Here is a 6,445-nt window from a genome sequence, read left to right on the forward strand (position 1 = left end):
TAAAACCCTCGTACAACATGAAATGTAATAAATTTTTACATACTTAAGTACTAATAGTTTACGAAAATTACTATTTTCGTGAACTATTAGTACTTCAGTGTGTAAATTTTCTTTTCTCGTCTCCATACACATGGTCCTTCGCGAAAATTGTTTCAATTTTGCCAGATCTCGACGCTTCTGCTTCTGATGTTGCCAGATGTTTTTCCCTTATTCCATAAGTGCTTAGCACCATATAAGGAAATTTATAAAGATCTTTTAACTAGGAGCAAGCAATCTAAAATTACATACACTTTTTGCAAAAGATAAAGCATGAATCTGAAAATAATGCAGAAAAAAGCTCAGAGGATAACGATAACTTGCCAAAAATAAAACGCTCTCGGTTAATAGTGCTTTTAGTGATGACAAAGGAAACATTGTTTATATTAATATGTATCACTTAAGAAAATTTTAATAAAGATATTTATCTTAATTATGAAGATATAGTAGCATGTTTTTTAATTTTTGGAACCTAACCCTCCTTTTCGTACTAGTTCTTTGTTTCGCATAACACGGCAATTTTTTGGAACGTAACTACCGTGTTATACGGGGGTTACCTGTATTTACAAAAATATATACAGTAGAGCGTCGTTTATCCGAATTAATTGGGGACTGGGATTGTTCGGATAACTTTTTTTCGGATAATCGATTATGTACGAAAAAATATATTAACCTATCCCATGTTGAAATTTTTCTCCGTTGCGTGTCGCTTTGCGTTGAATTTTCGTCGATGTTAAGCCTAACCTAAACTTTTTAAAATAATAATCGTGGCTATTGTATCGTTAAAAATTATTTCTTTATTTTTTACAAACGAAATAAATATATTGAAAAATATAAAAACCAAAAAATTTATACTTTAGAAGTTGATCTAGTATCAAAACACGGTCCTCAGAAAAACACCACACAAAAATGCCAGGGCTAAAACAGCTAAAACACACACACCAACAAAAAAATATTGGAGTAGCCCAAGATATAGCCAAAGATTGCAGCGCCACAGCACTAGCGAAAATTTAAATTTACCGACTGAAATGCTTTCGGTTAACCGACGTTTCGGATAAACGACGCTGTACTGTATAAATTTTCGAATCCATCTTTTAATCCTTCAACACAACCACAGAAGTAACGTTAGCCTTATTCGAGGATCTGACGTTTTTACATTAAAAAAGAAAAGAATAAAAGGCTGACGTCTAATTGTTTTTAACTTTGTAAATTTTTACCGATTATCATTCGTCTTGTTTAACGAACTTTTTCTTCTAACCAATATAACTGTTACTTCTTTTTTTTAAACTCTTTCCGCCCTGTGGGCCCTAAGGCAGCCTCTTTTTGCAAACCCATTATGAGTTCGGCCAGACCCACAATGGGACTGCCGGGTGGTGTGGGCCCGACATATCCGAACGGACCACCCCCGAAAAGTCCCTGGGGATTTTTCGACCCGTTCAGATTCGAATCCGGGTCAACCAGAGCAGTAGGCCGCCACCTTGACCGCTCGGCCATCCTGCTGTTAATAACTGTACTTCTGTGGTTGTGTTGAAGGATTAAAAGATAGACTCGAAAATGTATATTTTTGTAAATAGTGTTAACTTCAAATATTGAATAAATTTAATAATTAATCTAAATTTTGTTTCAGTAAAATTGTTTCTTACTAATGGATTATCTAAAACTTGATCTTCCACTTCGGCAGCACCAAGATTCAACATCAAGCTTAGAATTTTAAATAAATGTCTATGAACAGTTTTTAAAGCAGAGCGGTTTCTATCTTTCTTTTCTTTTTCTATTTCTTTTTCTTTAGCCTAAAACGAGATTTTAAAATTACATGAATTAACTGTAAAAATTTTTAAAAATTAAATTTTTCACTATTTCGAAAATAATATCTGTTTTCTGATTTAAACTAATTAAATAATACATTTTATCAATTATAAATAACCAATGTAACTGCATAAATATACTCATTTCCGTAAAAATTAGAGGACCAAGGAGTTGTTGGAATTAAACTGTACATGTTGTAGTATAAAACGGTGGCATAAGTAAGTAATTACAAAATGAAAGCAAAAGAATCATTTATTACAGGAAAAACTAGATGAAAGGAGGTTTAGTATCCTGTTGGGGATGGCTCAACAGGATACTAAACCCAACATCTCTAGTGTGAATAGACAATGTGATACGGGCAGGCATAGAAGCATACAGATGCCATATAATGTCATGTGGCTTCTCAGACTACACTTGCTGCAAGCGGTCCTCTAGTTCGGTCAAACTCCTAGGCCGTTTAACTTTGCGTTTCAAGTGATCCCAGACATATTTGATCGGTAACAAATCACAGGACCGAGTAGGCCAGGGAAGTGTAAAAATGTGGCTGGGGCAGTCCTGTGACACCCTTGCTGTGTGTGATCTAGCATTGTCCTATTGGAAAATGGTTCTTAGGAGCCCTGCTATGAGAAGAAACATGTGTGGCTGCAGAATGTCACTAACATGCCACTGGGCTGCCATGATTCCTTGAATCACTACTATAGGTGACCAGCTGTTCTATGTGATGACACCCCAGACCATCACACCAGCTGAGGGAGCAGTGTGCCACTCCAAAGTGTAGGCAGGATTGAGGCATTCACCACGGGGCCTCCAGAACACAGCTGTCGTCAGTGCCCAAACTGAATCTGGATTCGTCTCTATAGATGAGCCGGTTCCATTTTGTTGTGGTTCAATCCTATCGGCTGCGACACCACTCCAAACGGGTGGCTGTCAACGTCAGTACACGTAATGGCCGCCGTGATATCAAATGTTCCTTACGCAGGCACCTTAAAATGGTACAGACAGACACAGGGCCTGTAATGATGGAACCACCTATGTCCGAATGGTGGACAACGATACGATCAGCTGTGTGCGTGCTTGTTGGTCTACTGGAAAATCTGTCTAGCTGAGAGAACCAAGTAGTCCTCTCAGCTAGTAGTCTATCGAGGGCACCGTGTGCGAGAGCTCTCTCTCTCTTATCCAACGGTCCCAACACCGCCTCAGTGTTATCAGAACGGTTTAGGTAGCGGGCTATTCAGCGAGACGGCCATCGGCTTCTCTCAACCCGATGATCCTCCTCTCTCAAACTCATTTATTCATATGGTCTTCGAGTGCAACATAAAGGCATCTCTAGTGATATAAGTTTACTTGCCCTCTGAGACAAGTATACTACAGACAGGATGTTTTTGCGCGTTTTTTTAGCGAAGAGGAACGCATTTTAACGCCCTCTACTGGAATTACGAAATGAGCCGTCACGCTATAACTCTAATCATTTCCATATCTGCTTGAGACTTGAGACTCTGCATGCCAAGTTTTGCAGCGATACGATAATTCCTTCTTAGCGCGCTAATTTTTATGATCGATAATTTTTATGATGAATGAGTGTGTATATTTATATAGTGACATTGATATACTTAATTACATTTTCATTTTAAAAATATGTTTTTCTAAATTTTGGTAGTGCAATCCATAAATGTAACGAAAACGTTAAATTTATTTGATTAAACTAATAAATAGGAAGTTAAGCACCAGATGTTTAATATTTAAGCAGATATGTTTAAATCAGGGGTGGCCAAAACGTGGCGCATTGGACGATTACAAGTGGCGCTTCAGTTAGTTCTGAGCAAAATTGCCAGATTCGGCTTTTTTGCGATTAAGAATATTATATAGAAAAATAAATTTTTTATAGTCTGTCTTGGCAAGTTCATTTGTTGCACAATTCGTTACAGTCTATTTTGCAGATAAAATGAATGTTCTCCACATAGTAAATTACATTGTATGCATGTATTTTGAGTCTTGCGATCTTTATTTCCGATCAGTTTACAGGCGTGTAAATGGCCGAAAACATTTATTGGGATTAAAGTTATTCCAAGCTGATCTCGTTCTCAGTGCCAATAATTGTGGTGCAGAGTAATCTTCACCAAACGAGACTCTGGCAGCTATAGCACCATCATGAAGCAATCACCCTCTCGTACAGGAAGGAGATCATTGTAGACTATTGTTTCAATAAACTATCATAAAGTAATTAATTCAACAGCGTGATTAAGTTATTCCCTTTTCTCCCCTAAGCGAAGCAGATTTATTCTAATCTGCTTCGCTTAGGGGAGAAAAGGGAATAACTTAATCACGCTGTTGAATTAATTACTTTATGATAGTTTATTCTTATTTCTATTTATCAACCCCTAACATTGAACGTAAGACTGTATAAAAAGTGTTCGAGTTATATGGCGCATCTGAACTCGTCTGTCAAAAAATTGCCGAATGGTATGCAAAAGGTTGGCCACCCCTGGTTTAAATATTTGTAAACAATACAAACAGAATTCGGACTCAATATAAATACATACTCACTTTGAAAATCTTGGAGATATTGAAAAAAATATATAGTTAGAAATCTCGTTTTAGTAATGAGATATTATTATTGTAAAAGTTAGAATTTTAAAATACTCTTATATTGTAAAAAATATATTAAAATTTAGACAAATAATACAATTGACAATATTTCATTGATTCCATCCCTTCTTTTTGCTTTAAGAGAGTTGAACCAATAGCTACTATTTTTTTAATTATATCCCGTACGTTTCTATATTCAACGGTTAACTCAACGGTGAAAGAACGACCTTTCTAAATGGAACGTTGAGTTCTCCGTTGAGAGTAGTGACGTCAGCGCTGTTTCACCGTTGAGCTCAACGGTCTCAACGACCGGAAAGAACGTTGAGTATTCAACAAACTAACATGGCGGCTTCCATGAAAAAGTAAATTCCTCTTATAGAAATCCATTCGCTCCTGTGGATGCTGTAATAGCGGACAGATTAATGAACGTGCAATCATATGTATATGATAAAACATATGATTGCACGATTGTTGGATAATTTGGTAAATATTGAAATATTAAGATTTTTTTCATTTGTTCAAAATTGATTACGACCGATAATTGGCTATTCTAAGTCTTTCTAATGATATAGCCTAAATATTCAGGAAAGTAATTAAAATTATTAAAGAAAGACCCAGTAAACAAGAAAATGATACAGATATGGGTTCATTTGAATAAAAGGATTTATTCGAATAATGGTTAAGCGAGTTACTTTAATTATTTAGCAGAACAGCCACAATCGCCACCTTCTCGTTACTTAAGTCAGCCATCTTGAAAAGCGACCTCTCAACGAAAGCGTTTCTTTTTTCTGCAAAATGTGACGTCAGATCGTTCAACAGAGGAACTCAACGGAAAATTCACTGTTGAGTCAACTGTTGAATATAGAAACGTACTGATCGTCTCTCTTTTACTCTGTCAGTTACATCCCAAAACAGTGTTGTTCCTTACAGATGGTAGCGAGCCTTCAAGAAGAAACCCGGTAATTATCGACCCGTCTTTAACTCTACCGTCATCTAAGGCTTTGAAATTTGTATATGATCCATGATCAGATTACCCCCAATCTTTACCCGGTGTCCCACACTATCCCAGTCCCCACTAGTAGCCAAGCGGTCTTCGTACCCTCCGGAGTTCTGGTCGTGGGTTCGCGCCTCGCTCGGACGGGCTGGCCACGTGGAGTTTTCCGGGTTTTCTCCACGTCTGTAATGCCTAAATAGGGGCCTTAAGAGGTCTTCCCTTAAAAATACCTCCCGGAAGGCATCCCCTAGGCCAGGGGTCGGCAACCTTTTGAGTCGGATGAGCCAAAATTACAATTTACAAAATTTCAAAGTTTTTAAAGAGCCACAAAATTTTTTCTTGCCAACAATAAATAGTACTCGCATAAATAAAGTTTTTTGATAAAAAAAAATCTATTTATTCATATATAAGTAGTGTTTTTCACAACAAATTAGATAATAGAAACATCCGACGACGGCGTCATTCAAGAGCTTCCGACGGACTGACGACAGTGACGACGAGTGTCACGGGGGAGGGGTGCGGTGAAAAGCGAGTACAAGTGGCTGAGAGATAGAATCGGTGCCTAATCCTCGTTAATCGATTCAGAACGATTTTTAAATGTTTTTCTTTTTGATAAAATAAATATTTGCGTATGGAACTAAAGAGCCGCAGCTTCACATCCAAAGAGCCGCATGTGGCTCGCGAGCCGCAGGTTGCCGACCCCTGCCCTAGGCAGATCGCCCAAGTGTTGCGTTGCCATAACTCAAACAAACCAAACCCATACTATCCCTCTGCTACTACTTTATTAGACAAAACATATGAAATAAACAAAAACTTCGAAAATAAACAACCCAGCAATGTAATATTTGATATTAAAAAGATCTTTTATTCCGTTATTTCTATTTTACTACAAACTAACCAACGAATTCAATATTCATAGTCTGTATAAAAATTGCTTAACAATTGTCTTTTGCTACGCACTAATCAGGTCATCTTAGGAAATTGCAATTTTTGAATTTTCCGCCCCTAACATAAATTCAACAA

Source organism: Centruroides sculpturatus, unplaced genomic scaffold (assembly GCF_000671375.1).
Source record: "Centruroides sculpturatus isolate CEXI.00-Female unplaced genomic scaffold, Cexi_2.0 scaffold1425, whole genome shotgun sequence".
NCBI classification, from domain to species: Eukaryota; Metazoa; Arthropoda; class Arachnida; order Scorpiones; family Buthidae; genus Centruroides; species Centruroides sculpturatus.